Source organism: Octodon degus, unplaced genomic scaffold, assembly GCF_000260255.1.
Source record: "Octodon degus isolate 3935 unplaced genomic scaffold, OctDeg1.0 scaffold00029, whole genome shotgun sequence".
In the NCBI taxonomy this organism is placed as follows: Eukaryota; Metazoa; Chordata; class Mammalia; order Rodentia; family Octodontidae; genus Octodon; species Octodon degus.
Genome location: NW_004524605.1, coordinates 5976292 through 5995063, shown reverse-complemented (window position 1 = coordinate 5995063; position 18772 = coordinate 5976292). Strand labels below are relative to the sequence as shown.

At 45.6% G+C, this 18772-nt stretch overlaps 1 protein-coding gene and 1 pseudogene across 3 annotated transcripts in view; both read left to right on the top strand.

Moving 5' to 3' along the window:
• Positions 1–679: 679 nt before the first annotated feature.
• On the top strand, positions 680–1520 carry LOC101561485 (annotated as a pseudogene).
• A 15934-nt stretch (positions 1521–17454) lies between these two features.
• The window catches only part of Skp1 (S-phase kinase associated protein 1), a 20858-nt gene continuing 19540 nt past the window's right edge, over positions 17455–18772 (top strand). Inside the window, exons 1-2 of one of the 3 annotated variants that reach the window (XM_023713275.1) lie at positions 17455–17544; positions 18328–18401. The gene's annotated coding sequence lies outside the window, so the exon portion shown is untranslated. Of the gene's footprint in view, positions 17545–18327; positions 18402–18627; positions 18755–18772 lie in introns of those variants that run through there. The other 2 variants (XM_023713276.1, XM_004629358.2) reach the window with 2 other exon arrangements.

Sequence of the window (18772 nt, the reverse complement as noted above, 5' to 3'; positions counted from 1 at the left end):
TGCCTGCCTGTCTAGGTACTGGTGTGTCCCAGCAGCAGTGGAGTATGGATGTGTTGGACAGAGGCACAAGGTTTGGGGGAGAAGCTGTGTGATACATTTGGTCTGCAGCATTCTTTACTGAATACATATTATTATAATTTCACCCTTTCCATCATCTGAGTAAAGTCAAACGTAACCCACTCTGCCCCCTGAAAGAACACAGCTAGTTGAAATATGGGTCCAAATTTTTGGAATCACATTGGCTATGGCTTTCGTGATCTCAGGGTTCTGTGAGACCTCTTATGGCCTCTTTGCCTATAAACAGCACATTTTGGCCTTGATTTTAGTCTTGGCTCTGGATTTCTTTAAAATATATATATTTTAACTCATTAACTTCATTGAAAATCAATATTATAGCAATGAACATAACATTAATTATAGATTGCACACTGTAAAAAATTATTTGCAAACTTAAATGAATATAACAAAAAATTGCAGATGAAGAAAAAGAGTTTACAGATCAGTCATATAATAGTTTACTCTGCCAAAATCAAGAAACTTATATAATTAGAATTCTCAGGGGTAGTTTGAATTTCATCCCCGGAGTTTCTGATGGAGGCTCGAGTTTTCTTGCCGGTAACTCAGCTGCGGGTGGCCCCTTTGCTGCCACCCGGCAGGAAGTGAAAATCTGGATTAAAAGATGACCTCGGAGCTGGAACAGTTATATTCTCATGTTAATGAAAAGATTGGCAGTATTTAAAAAACTCTATCATTAAGAAATCTTGGCCAGGAACCTACATTGAAAACTATATTAAATAAAATAGGAGAAGAGATCATTATAGTAAATGAACTTCTAAATAAATTTGAAATGGAAATTCAGTATCAAGAACAAACCAACAGTTCCCTCAAGGAACTCTTTGAATCTCTTGAAGAAGATTATAAAGATGTGGAACATATGAACGAAAACATTCCTCCCCATTTGCCTCAAGTAACAGTATCACAGAACTTGGTTAGTGGATCAGATCTTGATGCTGAAGAGCCAGTAAAAGTTGAGGAACCTGAACCCAAAAAGAAGCCTCCAAAAGAACAAAACATTAAAGAAATGCTGTTTATATCTACTGATGAATTCAATGGAGTTCTTTCGTACATGAAATCCCGCTTAACCTATTCTCAAATTAACAATGTTATTAAATCAATAAAGCAGTAGTTAGCAAATACAAGATTGTTCATCAATCGAAGAAGTCTATGAACTCTATAACTAGAAATCTCTATCAAAGATTTATTAATGAAGAAACAAAGGATACTAAAGGTCATTATTTTATAGTGGAAGCTGACATAAAGGAGTTCACAACTCTGAAGGCTGACAAGAGGTTTCATGTGATCCTGAATATTTTGCGACACTGCTGGAGGCTGTGAGAGGTCCGAGGGGGTGGACTTACCCGTTATGTCATAACCTGAGGCCTTGGCTTAACTGACAGGTAGTAAGGCATAGATGCTAGTCCTGTAATTATCTTACATATAATCTCTGGCTTTGAAGTGTTTATTCCTGTTTTTCACAAAAATAAAACCTTTTGAATAATGTAAAAAAAAATTCTCAAAGTAGTTCAGCAATAAATATTTAAAGGTTGTAAATTTCTGAATTCAGTTAAAATTGTAGCACCACATTTCCAAGAAAAGTGAACTTTTGCACAAGAAATATGAGTAAAATCAAAAATGAAATTGTCCAAAACTAATTGTAAAGAAATTATTAAAGCATATATACAAAGGACTGATGGGGGGCCGGGGAGATAGCTTAGTGGAATAAGCACTTGTCTGGCAAGCTCAAGGACCTGAGTTCAATCCCTGGTTCCGCAAAAAAAAAAAAAAAAAAAAGACTGATAGAAAAATCTGTCCTCATTGAATTTTATACTTGGCAAACATACCTTTGAAAACTAAGATTAAAATATTTTTCATTTATACAGACTCGAAATAGTAACAAAGACGGTAGTCCAGAAAGCAAAAGAAGTTGCTGTATGGTCCTGGATAAAGAATAAAGAGCTCTCAAAATGGTAGTTTTGCAGGACTATGTAAAATATATTAGATGAACCCCATTTAAAAGGTCATTGAAGATTTCCACAAAACAGTATCAGTCTTAAGTCAGAGGGTTGGGAATTTGGCTCAGTGGTAGAATGCTTGCCTGGCAAGCTGGAAGCCCTGGGTTTGATCCTCAGCACCAAAAACAAAAAGTAAACCTCTCCTAAAAAAAACAGTTCAACAAAAAAATACAGTAAAATTTTTTTAAAAAGACCCCAAAAAAGGGCAATCTTATGTCAGGTTATATACGTATTTTCACGTGCGTGTGTGTAAAAGATAACTAATATAAAGTCAATGGAAATATACTTTTTTTATTGAAAGATATGGATGAGACAGTTTCACAGCTGATTAATAGGACAGTTTTGATAGTCAATACACTGTACAGCAGCATACAGGATATTCTGTCCAAACACTGTTAGAACACCTCTTATTGAATTAAGTGAAAGTAGCTGTAAACTTATCCTAGTTTGTGTATATAAATACAAAATGATTTCTCCTTTGTATCCTTTTTTTTTGGCCTGTCAGAGGTGAATTTTTTTTATTTTGTGTGTGTGTGTGTGTGTGTGTGTGTGGCCAGCTCAGCCCACCAGGGGGCGTTCTGGCTGGCATGTGGTGCTGGGGGATTGAACCGTGGTCCCTGTGCTTTGCTAAGCTTGTTCTAAGGTGCTTTAGACCACTGAGCCATCTCACCAGCCCCAGTGGTGAATATTTTATTGGCATCTAAATACTATAGGTGTTTGAATTCAACTAAACAATCTAACATTGTCTAGCAGTCTATTTTATTAGTGGGTTATCCTCAGAAGTTATTGACTTGAGCCTTTTACAGCTCATCGTATTAATATGGACTTACTTTACCTCATTTTTATACTTTTCTGCCAAACGGTTAAGACCAAGATATAGCAAGACCTATATAACAAGAAATGTAACTTTTGTATCTGATAAGGTCAGCCAAGTACTCTCAGGATTTATCCTGTAGCCTGGAAATATACTTTTTAAAGTTTAGGTTTGTTTTTTTTTTTTGGCAGAACCGAGGATTGAACTCAGACCCTTGCAACTTGCCAGGGAATCGCTTATTCTACTGAGTCATCTCCCTGGCACCTTGAAAGTTTCTAATACTAGGAGAAAATATCATACCATGTCTTATAAGTAGATTGTAAGTCAAATTGTATAAATCATAAAACAAAAATTAAAATTATTCAGAAAATTATCAATTTTCAGAATTATTTCAAAATAATACTTTGTGGTGGGACTGGCTCAGGCTGTCTTAAGGGCGTGTCTGGTACAGCTTGTGGAGCTGGGGATTGAACTGTGGACTGCACTTGCCTAGGTATGCCCAAGCAGGTACTGTAAACTGAGTTAACCCACAAGCCCCTCAAAATAATATTCAAAAATTAAAATTAAATTGTGAGTTCAGCTAAGAGACCAGAATGTAGTGTATCATATGTACGAATCTGTGATCAACTCAAAATACTCGTAGTATTTGATTAGGTTAATATAGACAAAAATATCAACTAAGAAAAAGTTTTCATGATAGTAAAGAATTACTAAGAATTAAAACAAAAATACTGGAATGGTAAATATATAATCAACACTTCTAACAGTTTGGGAATAGGATATCGTATAAAGTTCTGGTATGTGGTGGACGTGGACAGTATGCTTGACGCTTATTGGTGGCCAGGTGTCATTTGTGGGACTGAGCTACTGCTATTTCCTTAATATCCACCCTGTGGACCCCAGACAGAATCATGACCCATAGGGTGCAGGAGAGGTCCATTTGTAGAGTATGCTGATGGAAATATTTTCCTGCTGTATGCAAAAGAATAATTGAAAAACTGCTATTGTATGCCTCTTTTTTCCTCCTGTGTTTAATTGTTTGACCTATTTGGTGGGTTCTTTCCATTCTCATTCATGGAGTTGTCATTTTGATCCCTCTGTAGAATATCTTGTAGTAGTCTGTAGGGTTGGCTTTGTTGTCATGAAATTCTTTAGTTCTTTGTCATGGAAGTATTTCACCATTAAACTTGAAAGAGTTTTGCAGGGTATCTCAGTCTGGGTTGGAATTTGTTTTCCTGCAAGACTTGAAGTACTTTGCTCCATGCTCTTCTTGACTTGATTTGTGAAGAGAAATCTGCTGTTCTGATGGGTTTTCCTTTAAATGTGATGTTTTTCTCTTGTGGCTTTTTGTATACTGTTTCTCTGCTGAATTTCTGCAATCTTGATTATTACATGTTGGTGTGGTTTTAATTGGGTTGATGTTTTTTGTTTTTGTAGTTTAGGAAAGGGTCTGCAGGGTGTTTAGGGTCTCACTGCTAGATCAGACTTGCAGTGATCCACCTGTTTACAGCCTCCCAAGAGCTGGGATTACAGGCGCGCACCACCACGCTCAGTCTCAGTTGGGGCCTCAGCACTCCCTTTGGGCGAGCCCAGCATGGCAGGCCCAGGGATCGAACCCCCAGTCCCTGTGCCTGCTTGCAGGTGCTTTAATCCACTGAACTATTTGACCAGGCCCAGAAATTATTTCTGATTCTTCTTTAGCTTTCTGCAGTTGTTGCTTTACTTCAGACGCTATTATTTCAGAGATTTCAGGTATGATTTCCGATTTCTTGTATGCTGTTGTCTCCTGTGTTCTGGGTGGGCTCGGGGCCTGAGAATGCATCTTGCTCCTTCTCTTTATCATTCTGTATAGCACTGTCTTCTGACCTTTGGTGTAGAGCTTTGGTAGAGTCATTACCTTAGCACCAGGTCCAGATCTACCAAGTTTAAACTCATCCAGGTGGGTGTGGCTTGGGTCTGGCTGCTGTGCTCCATTTCTTCCTGCTGCAGCCCACTGTGCCACTCCAGCAAGATGTTCTGCCCCTGGATCAGCTGGGTGGGTCTTGCCTGTAGCCTCTCTGCAGGGAGTTCTGCCACAGGGTTCCACCCCAGACCTGTCTGATGGAGGAAGTTCCACATACATGCTGGACCTTCATGCTGGCTGGAGTGAAGATCTGGAGGGCCCCAGAAGGTCTAAAATATGTTTTAGATACAACTTTGTAGGTAGGCCTGGATTTTCCACCTTTGAGCTAAGGGTCAGTCACTGGTGAAATGTACCACATGAACAGTGTGGAATATGTAGTCTAGAAATCAGAAGCTGGAGTTTTTATTAAAGCTGGGGGGCAGTGCTGGAGATACAGCTCAGTGGCACAGTGCCTACCTGCCAAGCGCAAGGTCTTTGAGTTCAGTCCCCAGTACCAAAAAATAAATATAATAGAGCTGGGTGTATGACCAGATGACTTGTGGATTTTTTTAAAAAGCCTCTTGAGGTACTTGTTTATTTTTAGTTTTTAATTGATTTGTGGATTTCCTTGGTATTCCACTGTCAGCCGCAGTGACAGCCTACAACATGTAGTATGTTAAAGATGTGCAGAGAAGCTAACGGCACATCCCTGTTAGCTAAGTTGCTCAGGAGGCCGAGATGGGAGGACTGCAATTTTGAGCCCAGCCCAGGCAGCTTAGCCAGACATTGTCTTAGAGCGGTGATGGTGAACCTTTTAGAGCTGAGTGCTCAAACTACAACCCAAAACCCACTTATTTACCATAAAGTGCCAACACTGCAGTTGACGTTTTTGTCTTAAGAGAAAACTCATGTGCCATAGGTTCACCACAACTGATGTTAAAAGTTTTAAAAAATAGTGGGGATATGGGTCAGTAGTAGTTCACTTGCCTAGGATTGTCTCCAGGAACTTCCACAGTACAAAGTAAGTGCTTCTAGGAGTACGTATTTGATGTTGTCTCTGAATCCTTGAGTTTAGAGAAAGTGATCTGTTCGTGACTGAAGGCTGCTTCAGGAAGCCAAGTCTAGCAGGCCTGTTAGGAAATGTGAGGGGGGTTTTCATGCAGGGCCTTTTAAGTGTTGGCCTAAGTCAAGTGACCTGTTCTTAGAATTCAGGCAGTGACCTGTGTTTCAGGAATATTCACTCTGATTAATTTGTAAAATTAATTGCCTAACTCTGAGTAGGAAGAGGACTCAGCCATGCTACCATTATCAAACTTTTGCTTTCAAAAATACAGTGCTCGGACTGGTGGGATGGCTCAGTGGTCTAAAGCACCTACTTAGAACAAGCTTAGCAAAGCACAGGGACCGCGGTTCAATCCCCCAGCACCACATGCCAGCCAGCCCTGCCCCCTCGTGGGCTGAGCTGGCCACGCACACACACAAATAATTAATTTTTAAAAAATACAGTGCTCACAGGGAACCTTGATTGACATACTGGAAAGGAAAACTCCATATCTTTAGAAGAGATATTAATATAATTGAGTACCCCTTCATTTTTGGGGGGCAGGGAGATAGCTTAGTAGAATAAGCGCTTGCCTGGCCAAGTGCAAGGTCCTTGGTTCAATCCCCAGAACCACAAAAAGGGGTTGGGGGGTAGGTACAGGGAATCAAACTCGTGACCTCACACCACACAGGTACTGCACCGCTGAACTAAATTCCCAGCCCGCTTCTCCAACTTTAAAGGTGTAACTAAGTAAAATACTCTGTTTTCTTCCTGCAAACCCAGTTGGCATAGTATGGTACTCTTGTAACTAAGAATGACTTAAATTTTGAGTTTCTAGGCTGGGTATGTAGCTCAGCAGCACAGTTTCTGCCTAAGCCAGCACAGGGCCCTGAGTTCTATTCCTGGTACTACAACAGAATAGTTTCTGATAAGCTTGAGGTAGAAAATAACAGTTACATGCTTAAGTTGGCAAGGATAGTAATGAGATCTCCTGCCCACCCTTCGTTACCTGTCTACCCACCCCTCTGAGGACCCCTACTTTGGAATCTTCAGGAGGAGCCAGGAGCCTTGACAGCTGTCTTTTTGGTGTCCAGTTAACCACACTAATTCTGATAAAAAGATGACCCCACAAATGCTGCCCACTTCTAATCTGAGTGCTCAGTTTGCTCAGTCATTGGAAGAATTTTAAAGTATATATAGTAAAGTCAAGCAACAGAGATTTTTTAAAAAGTGGCCATCTTCCTGCCTACTCCTGTGAGATAATCACTGCTAATGGTTGTGGATACCTTCTGTCAGGACGGCAAGAGTGTTCCTGTAGGGTGTTTGTACGCCACCAAATCTTCTGATGGTTACTGTGTAAACTGTCTCTGAGTGCAGCTCCTGTTAGTTTTGTCTGTATCAACACATGCATACTGCATATGGCTACTGTGGCTCACATGGTGCCAGACACTTCTGCACACGCTTTTACCCTTTTTTCCCCACTTTCAGCTTAATGTGTGGTATTGTGTCAGCCAGTTTGAACTTAAAATATTTCATAAGTAATAGTTAATGGAAATATACTGGATCCCTGAAGTCACTAAAGCATTTATTAAATGAGGCAAAACTTAAGTTGCCAGTTCATTCTTTTTGAGGCCAGGGTTGGGCATTGCTTCAATATAGGGTGGTCAGATAGCTTGTTTGCCAGGAGCTTGGGCTTCCCAGGAAGCGCAGTTCTCACTTCCCAAGCCAGGGTGGCTGATCACCTTCGTATCTTACAGGTGCAAGAAGCCTTTCCCACTTGCGCTAACTTGATAGAACCCAGGCTGTGCTTCAGCTCTTATCTGGTTCAGGTGGGGTGGGAGAGTCTTCAGTGAAGTCTCTGACTGCATTCCTGACATTCCAAGTCTTCTATATGCTCTTGTTTTTCTGAACATTTCAAGGCTTTCAAATCTTGATGCCAAGGGTGAGGATGTTGGCCTAAAACGGAGGCAGGAGAGAATTGACAAACAGGGAAGAGAGGGTATGTGTTGTAGGGGGAGGGATATGGGATTCTAGGAAGATAGCTTAGTTTTGGCCAGGGTGTAGCCTGGGGGAGCACAGTGAGTCAGGCAAAAAGAGGCTCACTCATTTGAGTAAGGTCTGTGGGGTAAGACACTACCAGGCACCAGCTGAGCCAAGTGACTTGGCGCAATTTACCTGTCATGGTTTGGGTAATCCATCACAGGTCCTCGCTATTACAAGGGACTGAAGAGCCTTAGAAGGTCTTGGAGCCACATTGACTTCATTGTCACAGATCTGTGTGTGAAGAAAGTATTGAGGTTTTTGGCCCCAGGTGTATTGACCTATGTCGTTGCAGCTTTGTGGTTTCTTCATTTGCTTCTCTGGGTCAGCCAGGAGTCTTAAAAAAGGAACGGGCCAGTGAGATAGCTCAGCAGACTTTGGCATGTGCAGGGACCAGGGTTCGATCCCCAGTCTCATATGCCATACTGGCCCTGCCTCCAGGACTCACTGAGCCTGCGACAGAATCCAGGCATGGTGGTGCATGCCTGTATTTGCAGCACTAGGGAGGCTGAAAACAGGATCAGTACAAGTCTGAGTTGCATAGTGAGACTGTACCAAATATATAAATGAAAATATTTTTTTTTAAATTAACAGGCTTTAAATGACAAAAAAGAGACCGATTCAAACTTACAACTGTTGGGGGGCCAGGGAGTTAGCTCAGTAGAATAAGTGCTTGCCTGGCAAGCTCAAGGGCCTGAGTTCAATCCCCGGTTCCGCAAAAAAAAAAAAAAAAAAAAAAAAAAACTTACAACTGTTTAGTGCCTGTTATGTGCCAGGTGGCACTCAGTCCTGAGAATGTGGTGCATAAGAGGCAGCTCCCTTGTGAAACATGCACGCGTGGGAGGTAAGTACAAAACGGCTCACACTAATAGGCTATAAAAGAAAAGCAGGCTAGGAGGCAAGAAGGTCAAAAGACAACAGAAGTGTAGTTTGTAGGACAGTGCTGGCCATAACCTAGTGACCCTAGAGATACTTGTCAGCTGTCGGGGGGGTTCTTGTGCTGGTGTGAGGAAAGCTGTTGTAGCATAGGCTGAGATTTGACTGGAGCCTGTTGGCTACACTTGTACAGAAGGACCTGGCTAGAAAAGTGGACACAACTATATGAATTTGGACTCACAGATGCCAAAGAACATAGTTACTACCAGACGGTCCCCTACACTCAAGATACTCAGGCTTTAAAAGGACATTGTGTCAGAGTCTTCTCCGGTTGCCATCACTTCCCCTCTGTACACTACACTAGACACAATTACTTCACCTATCAGTATAATACTTAAAACAAGCCTAGTGTGGTGCTGCATGCGTACAATCCCAGCACTTGGGAGGGCGAGGCAGGAAGATCACCATCAGTAGTCCGATCAGCTTACTAACATGGCACTGTATCTTCAGTCATAAAAACAAACACCTCTGGCTTTCAGCCCCCTAAGTATCTGCCCTTTTCTATGTTCCTCTTAGCAAAACTCAAAAAGAACATGTTCTCTGTCCGTTTTGTCATAGTTATCATGTTCTCAACACTACTTTGTTGATAGCCAACTGTTTCATCAAGGTGATTTTCACATTGCCAAGGAAATGTTTTAAATTACAGCCAGCGGGGCTGGTGAGATGGCTCAGTGGTCTAAAGTACCTACTAAGAACAAGCTTAGCAAAGTACAAGGACTGCGGTTCAATCCCCCAGCACCACATGCCAGCCCGCCCGCCCCCTGGTGGGCTGAGCTGCCCCCCCCCACACAAATTTTTTTAAAAGAAGAAAAAAATTACAGCCAGCATTTGAAATGAATGACCATTTCTTGACCTCTTGGCTAAGATGCAAAATGACCAAACAAAACATTCCTGGGACTAGTTTCTTTCATGTGCCACTATGCTGCATTTATTAGTCTTACTGTCTACCCTTAGGACTTCTACTCAGACTTCCAAACTCTTCGCTACCTCAGTGGTCTCGTCCTGTGTATTCACCCAAGAACCCCAATTTGTATCCCTAGCCAGTGTTTTTCCCTGAGCTCAAGCTAGTGTATCACTGCCTATTTAATGTGGGCCAAGTCTACCTAGCATCTCGTGGTGTCTCCTGTCTTATCGCGTACCACCTTTCATGCTCTGTCCACATGCAGTACAGCAGCCATATCTCTATTTCTTGGTCTCTCCAGTGCCCCTTGCCCTTGTCTGAGCCACCTAATAAGTTTTGCTGCCTCCTTTCCCGCATGACCAAAAGTGATCTGTGTATGCTGCAGGGCAGGTGGTGCCACATGCTGCTTGCCCTCCACCACCAAAGGTGCCTGATGCCAGTGGGATGACATCTAGCGAGCTCTTCATGCTGTGCTCACCCGCTTCTCTGCCCACATCCCTCTTCATCTCCACTGCGCACCAACAGCAGTGGCCTTGCTGACCTTGCCAATCTCATCCTTCCAGCCTTTGTACATGACCTCGCCTGCTTTTCATGTTTTTTTCCAAGGCTAGTGTTATCTTGTGCAGGCTTCTACTTTAATGTATTGCCCTCCTCTCAATTTCCAAACCAATTTTCTTCATAGCATTTCCCTCTTAACATTCTTTAGTTTGCTTAGCACCTGTTACCACAGTCTAGCGAAGCGGGGGAAGGTGCTAGGCAAACAGTGACTGGTATAGTCCATAGTGGCAGCCAGTGAGATACACTGGCTGAGCTTGGACACATGTTCACCTCAGCTCCTTTGGCAGACATCCTGTAGGCATCCTCAGGTGACATTCCTCACTGATGTCACCACATCCTGCTGCTGGGACAGCTCAGCTTGAGTAGGCTACAGGACATTCTGATTGCCTTCTCTGGTGGTACTGGCCTGAATGACAAGGTTGGTGCTGGGTCCTTTGGGTCCTGTCAGGAGCAGAAGCATAGGGGGACATAGGTGGCCCTGATGAGTCACATCTGCCATCTCTCATCTATGATGAATGTGCTACCCTGTTGTCAGCAGCCTACCCACCTACTCTGCTTGTCACAGAGGCTCCCTGGCTCTCTCCAGGGCTGGAGCCTACTTCCACGTCACCCTGAACTTTGAGCCAAGCTGCACTGGAATTCAGCCTCTTGTTGCCAGACTAGAGTTCTGGACAGGACTGTGCCTGTGTCCTTGAATGGAGAGGAAACCTCAGAGCCAGTCTGGGCCAGGCCAGGCCAGGCCAGCCTCGGAAGAAGCAGGCTCTGGGAGGACACATTCCAGAAGGCCTCGTCCTCTGGCACCACCTGCTGGCCCCAGCCGCCAGTGCTAGTAGTTTTCAGAAGTTGGGCTGGACCATCCTATCCCCTGCCTTTAGCTTGTTGGTGTGGCCACTCTGAGTATATGGGTGATGCCCACACATCCATGTGGTCTTTCTCTTGTGGGAGACCGGAATGTGGGCCATTCTTTTCTAAGAATCCCTGACTTACCTGTGGTGAGTTTGCCAGCCTTAGGTTTGCATCACAGCCCCCCACTATGGCTTAACCTCTCCGATCCAGCCTGGGCCCCAGGAGTGCCTGGTCTCTGGTGGTGTGGGGTACAGAGGTGGACCATGAACCTTTCTCCACCACTTACACGTATGTACATGCCTTTCACCTTGAACTGCCACAGCAGTTTCCTGGGATAGGTCCAGGACCCACCACAGGTGTTGCCCTGGCAGGCTCAAGTGTAGAGGATATTCCTTAGCTTTCAGGGGTCAGGATAGCCTCTTGGAGTATGGGCGAAAACATCCCCTGTGGGTGCAGGGGCTTTTCAGGGGTCCTGCCTTCCCCCAGTGTCTCCCACCACTCCAGTGCTGCCGTGCGTGGTTTGGCAGCTGTGTGAAAGACGGGCTACGGGGACTACAAGTTCCTTCAAGAATTGTCACTGGCACCATGCTAAGATAAGCATGTTATATACATTCATGTCACTTTTTCCTCTTTTATGTGTTGTGATTTGCAGGCAGTATACAGAGAATTGTAGCTTAGTGAATTTACTATATGCATATACTATCAATATAGAAAAAGCCCTAACATTCCAGAGACTTCCCTTAGCAGTATTTGGCACCTGTTAAACATAACCTTTATTGTGCTCCCTCACATTAGTCATTGCCTCTGTGTGTGTGTGTGTGTGTGTGTGTGTGTGTGTGTGTGTGTGTGTGTTGGCAGCTTTAGAATTCACTGAAGTACCCACACCTAGCTGTTTTGTTCAACATTGTGAGATTCATCCACATTACACTTTATATCAATAGTTTCTGTTTACACTGTTGTATATCATGATAATAAATTATTGTTACTGTTGATGGATTGTTACTTTTAATTTTTACTCTAAGAATATGGAACATATTTTGTTTTGTTTTGTTTTAGATAGGCTTTCTCTGCTACCCAGGCTAGCTCAAACTCACAAACATCCTGTTTTAGCCTCTCAGGTAACTGGGAGTACAAGTACATGTCCCCAGGCCCAGCTAAGTTTTGACTCTAGTGAATAAAGCTGGTGCTATGGTTTGGATGTGACTTGAGGGTTTCCTGTCAAGAGTTCGTGCGCTGGCAGCTTGGTTGCCAGTGTGGTGGTGGTAAGGTACAAGATGCTTTCTGAGGCTCCTTACCTCTGAAATTAACTAAGTGCAAGATAATTAGGTCAAGGAGGCACTGCCCTGGGATGGGATTCAAGAACTAATTCACAGGAGAGTGAGTTCTTCAGAAGGAGCAGGTTGTTACCAAGCAAAGCCACCATGCAGGTGTGACCCTTCACTGCATGGCCTGTTCCCTTTTCATTTCTCTGCCGTGCCATGTGGCAGACAGGGAAACGGTTACCAGGACTCTATGCTCTTTGTGCCCTCCATGAACCAGAATTGTGGTCCGAGTAAACAGCCTTACATTATAAAGTACCCAGCTGTGGGTGTTTTTTGTTTTTGGTACTGGGGATCGAACTCAGGACCTTGCACTTGCCAAGCAGCCGCTTGTGCCACTGAGCTATATCCCTGGCCCATGGGTGTTTTATTAAAGCACTAAAAATGGACTACTAGAATTGCCACAAGTTTTATCTTTTGGTGGATGACATAAGTGCTTTTGTTTTCCTTCCTTTCTTTTCTTTTTATTTTTTTGAACCTAGAGCCCTTGCCCTGAGTTAGATCCCCAGCCCTTTAGGTTTTTTATTTAGAGACAGGATCTCACTACATCTTATGAGCTGCATTTGAGCTTGTGACCCTCCTGGCTCAACCTCCCGGAGTGCTGGGATTACAGGCACGCACCACACCTGGCTCAGCACTTACTTCTGCTCGGTATGTATCTAGAATTGTAGTTCTTAAAGCACTGTGTATACTGAGGTTAGTAGATAGTGTCAGTTTTCTGAAGTGTACCAAATTATAGGGGCTGGGGAGATGGCTCAGTAGAATAAGTGCTTCCCTGGCAAGTGCAAGGGCCTGAGTTCAATCCCGGGTTCTGGAAAAGAAAAAAAAAAAAAAAAAACCACAATGTAAGTGTTCGCTTTCTCTATACTTGCCAACACTTGATATTGTCAAATGTTTAAATTTAGTGATATGGTCACAAAAAGCAATTGTCACAAAATCCCTGTGATGTCTCATTATTGATGTAAAGCTCCAACTTAAAGCCAGAAGACTGAGGGCAGCAAGAGGAAGCCCCTATTCCAGACTACATGAGATGTTAGCAGCAAGTAGGATAACATTTTTACAAATACTTTAAGAAGATCTTTATTTATTTGGTACAGGGTCTTGCTACACAGCTAGATTCATAGTGATCCTTCTGTGTCAGCCTCCCCCGCGCTGGGATTATAGGTGTGCACCACCACATCCAGTTTCAGTGGCCAGCACAGCATGCAGTACCAGGAATCAAACCCAGGTCCTCGCACTTGCCAGGCAGGTGCTTAGATTGTTAACCTGCCTCCCCAGCCCTATGCTAACATTTTTTTCCTTTGATACTGGGAATTGAACCAAAAGCCTTTGCGCTGAATTGCACACCCAGCCCCTTTTTTATTTTTAAATTGCCCAGACTGGGTTCAAATTTACACTCCTTCTGCCTCAGCCTCCCAGAGTGTTGGGATTATGGGAATGTGCATCATGCCCAGCCTGTTTGAAATTTTAAAGTCAGAATACGCAGCCTTGAGTGTACCAAAATGGTAGCTTTCTTCACTACTTTTCACAGCACTTAGTCTGGTCACTGTGTGGCGAATTCAGTGAAGTCAGTGTAGGGTCGATCACTGGAGGGGTGCAGCCAGTCAGGTCCCCCAGGCCTGCCCCAGCTCATGGTTACGTACAATCTTGGGAACATTTGCAGTGATGGCATGGAGGAGGGTTTGGGCATGGAAGGCTGTGCAGCATGAGTCGTTACCATCCTCCTCTACTCTCGCTGCCAGTAGAGGGCCCTCATCTGGCCCCGTCACTTTCTCTTCCCTGGGACTCTGCGTGTGACACCAACACATTAAGGGAGGACAGGTTTACTTTGGCTCTTGTGCTTTAGCTGTTTTTAGTCCATAGCTACTTGGCTCCATGGCAGAAACCGCATGGGCAGGGGTCTGTCAGCAAAACTGCTCCCTTCATGCTGCCCCAGAGGAAGAATGTGGAGAAAGTAGCCAGGGAGAGAGAAAAGCCCTTCCAGGTCACACAGTGACCCACCTCTTAGGGCTGGACCCCACCTTGCATCAGTAATGCAGCTATAGTAACGAGGTAGTCCACTCACCTTCCAAAACCGCCTCAGAGCACACAAAGCTCTGGGGGACATCTAGATGTAAAGCCTGACGCCACCCTTCCTCCCTGCTGTGTCCACTGGTGTCTGCGTTTGTGGTATGCCTCTGGCTCGGACTCTAGTGGTCCTGTCACATCCCAGATGCCCCTTCCTGGTCATCTTGCCCTTCTCTGTGGCTCTTTGAGGCCTTAAGTCTTATGATGCTCCTTGGGCTTTTTAACATTCAGTGTGAATCAGAGAAGTCCAGGCCCAGTTACCTGCCATTTCTCCTTGGCTGCTACCATGACTTCTCATCATGGAAGACTGTGAAGACTTTTGCACAGATCAGTGGATGGTTTTCTCCACTCTCAGAGCCCTCTGCAGACAACTCTCTGCAGGTCCTTGGATCTCCTTTTTTTGTGTGTGTGGTACCAGAGATTGAACTCAGGACCTTGCGCTTGTCAGGCAAGCACTTATTCCACTGAGCCATCTCCCCGGCCCCAGGATGACCAACAGTGATTGATACTCTAAACAGACATCAGTCATCTTGGGTGGGGGACCAAAACCTCCATAGCCCACCCCTTCCAGGAAAATCCTTGACTGTCCCAAGTGTCCTTGCTACATGTGACTGGCTTCCCCTTTTGGTCCCCTTTTAACTAGTATCTAAGTGACTATACTCTTAGTGGTTGACCATAGTTCTGTGCTACCTAATACCCACCTTGTGACTTCCCTGGATCAATATTACTAACTGTACATGTAATCTTATCCATTATACTTTTATCCCATCTTCCCTCATAGTTTTACTCTGTGTAACTCCCTCGAGAAGCAGCTTCTCCAGGCCGCCCATTTGGGATCTCCTTCTGTCCCTCTTAGAAGCTTTCTTTCAATAAATTCTTCCGACTCTTACCTCCATTATTCCTAGAATTCATTCCTGCATTTTAGAGAACACAAACAGTATACCAGACATCTAGCAGGCTTGGAGTTACATTTTCCTTATATTATTTGATTACTTGGAGGTGTAATATCAACCCTGTAGCATATGCCCTATATCACTATGGGCTGGAACACACTGTCTGACCCATGAGTGATTGTCTGAGACAGAGACTATGAACTGAACTCAACTCTGAAGTCCCATTTTAGACCATACTGCTCCTTCTAGGAATCCTGTGACTGAGAGCAGTGATGACCACATTTATAATGGGAAATTATCTCTGGGGATGTAGCCTAGAAGCCAGATTTGGCCCTGTAGACTGCTTGAATTCTGGGCCTTTAGTTACCCTGGAGGTATGCTGGGAACACTTGCAAATCAGAAAAGTTCCTGAGGAGTGGGGTCAAGAAGCAATATCTGGGCTGGGGCTAGAGCTGCCTCAGAGCTCTTTGACACTGGCTTTTACTTCCTTCCTGGATAGAACAAGAGGTTTTGGTTACATGGTGTATGTGGTGATTGAAATAAGGGGTGAAGTGAGGAACAGCTCCAGAACCAAGGGCATTCTGCTCTTGCACCTTCCATATCCATATTGACCAAGGGGACTCGGGGACACTCCTTTCTTGCTGGGGCTAGTGATTGTGGATACCTGAGGGAGAGGAGTCACTCCACACCTCTGTGTTCCCCATAGCCCTGCTACCATCTTGGTCCTTTTGAGTGGAGGGCTCAAGGGAGCACAGGATGAGTCCAGAAAGCATGGAGCCAAACCAGTCACTTCTGACAACTGCTGGCTCCTTGCCCCTGCTTAATCACTGAACCCCTACTTATAGGGTTTAACAGTCACCTGGGGGCCAGTGAGATAGCTCAAGGGTCTAAAGCTCCTGCTTATGCTAGTTTAGGCAAAAGCACACACACACAGAGAGAGAGAGAGAGAGAGAGAGAGAGAGAGAGAGAGAGAGAGAGAGAGAGAACAGAGAGAGAACAGAGAGAGAACAGAGAGAGAGAGAACAGTCACCTGGAGAACTGTTTTTACAACACAGATTTTAAAATAAGACAAAATCCCCCCCCCATTAGATTCATTAATTGTGGACTTGAGAATCTGCCTTTTCCTTGACATATGGCTCATGAATTTTTTTTCTTCTCTTATTTTCTTTTCCTTTTTTTGGTACTGGGGATCAAACTCATGACCTTGCATTTGCCAGACAAGCACTTATGCTGCTGAGCTATCTCCCTGGCCCATGTATTGTTTTCTTATTTATTTTTACAAACCTTTGAGAGGGCTTTTTGTCCCTGTGATACTAAGGATTGAACGAGGGCATTCTACCATGGAGCTACATCCTCTGACCTTTTTATTTTGAGACAGGATCTAGCTGTGTTTCCTAGGTGGTTCAAATTTGTGATCTATCTTACCTCCTGAGTAGCTAGGATTACAGGTGCATTCCACTTCACCAGATTGAGGATTAATTTGTAACAGACTGCAGCAAAAGAACTGCTCTACTCAGATCTATCCCTCCTGCCCTCCCTTCCTCCTCCTCTTTTAAGCCAGGGCCTCCTCCACCTCCCACCTCAGCCTCCTGAGTGCTGGCATTACAGATGCGCACCACCACATCCAGCTTCCAATGTCCAATACCAAGCCACCTAGTTTCCTTCCCGAGGCAACCAGTTTCTTTTATAATCTGTACCTTAATGGGCACATACAAGTTAAAGGAAAATAACCATTTTGGGGAGCTGTGCTGGGTATTGAACCCAGGGCTCTGTGCATTTAAGCATGTTGTCCTCTACCACTGAGATCCATCCCCATCCCCCAAATCTCCATTTTTAAAAGGAGCACCCCTTAGAGATTCTCAGACAGTTGGAAAAATATGTATCTACTTTGTGTCAGAGTCTGTGCTGTGTCCTCAGGTAGTTGCATGACCCAGCCCTGCTCAGTTCTGCTTAAGATGCCTACAGTCATAAAGCCACCACCCTGGACGTCACAGGCTGAGGAGCGAGACCCCAGGGCCGTGGGCTCTGCCTGGGAAGCCTGACGCCGGCAGGGTGGGGTGGGGTGGAGGCGGGGCTGTGCACAGAGGAAAAGTGGAGCTGTGGGCCTTTCATCTCTGTCATCAGCGGTGGCACCTGGCAGACACTGGACACCACGGCTTGCAGACAAAGACTTGGTAACCCAAGGAGCCGCTTGGCTTGCTTGCACAGTCCCAGCCCAGAGGAGCTGCAGATCTCCGGTTTCTTCAGGGGGCCCTGTGTGGGAGCGTCTTTTGTCCTCCTGGTGTCAGGAAGACTGTCACGTGCCTGTTTGCTGAGCGCCCCAGGTGCCTGGCCTCCTAGGGAGGGGAGGGGACAGTTCCTCAGGCAGAGCAGGGCACAATCCCTGACCAAGGTGAGGCTAGGCAGGGACTTTCAGACTCCGCCCTGTCCTCAAGAGCCACTCCATCCTGTCGACCTTATCGCAGCCTCCGGGGAGCAGGCCGTACAACAGGGCTCTGTCCAGGCCGGGCCTGGCAGCGAGGTTCCCAGCCGGACGCCCAGCACGGGGCGGGTGTGGGGTGCCTAGCCCTCCAGGGGCTCGGTGAGCGCGCAGTGAAGGGGTGGCTGCTGGACGGCTGTTTTCTCTAGGCCTGGGGTTTCTCAACCATTGCTGTTTGGGCTCGCTCTGGAAGCCTCATAGAGGTCAAGGGTCGGGGAAAGTGTTAGGAATCGCAAAAGTCAAATCCTGGCTCTCTATTAAGCGCTTCGGGACTTGTCCCTCGTTGGTGAACGAGGGAAAATGGTAATATTTCACCCCGGCGAGTTATTGTGGAGAGTGAGGGCAACACACACACGCACACGCACACAGAGCCCAGCCCCGGCGAGTTATTGTGGAGAGGGAAGGCAACACACACACACACACACACACACACACACATACCGCACGCCCCACACCCCTTTTTGTTTGTTGTTTCCAGGCCTCTGGGGGAGGGACGGTCCTTCACTGAGCTTAAGACAGCCCCTGCCTGAAAGACCCTTCCGAGCCGCGGAGGTATCCCAGTCGGTCCTGGGCGCGGGTTTGGGAGGAGGCGCCACGCTTTGGAGGGTGAGGGTGAGGTAAAAGCCCCTCTGCCCGGCCCGGCGCCAGTCGCGCCGCCCCCAGGCCGGCGCCCCAGACCCACCCCGCGGAGCTGCACTGCCATCAGGCGATCTCGGCGGCCAGCCCCGCCGGCTGTGTGACGCGTCCGCTCCCAGGGTCCTCGGCGCCCGCGCCCGCTCCTATAAAGGCCGACGCCGCGCGGTGCCGCTCCAGTGGCTTCGTCCGCCGCCGCCTTTCTTCGACTGGTGGGACTCAGTTCGTGCTCTCGTCGCCTCGCGTCCGCCGTCTTTTAGAGACCAAACGCCGTGAGTAGCTGCCCGCGA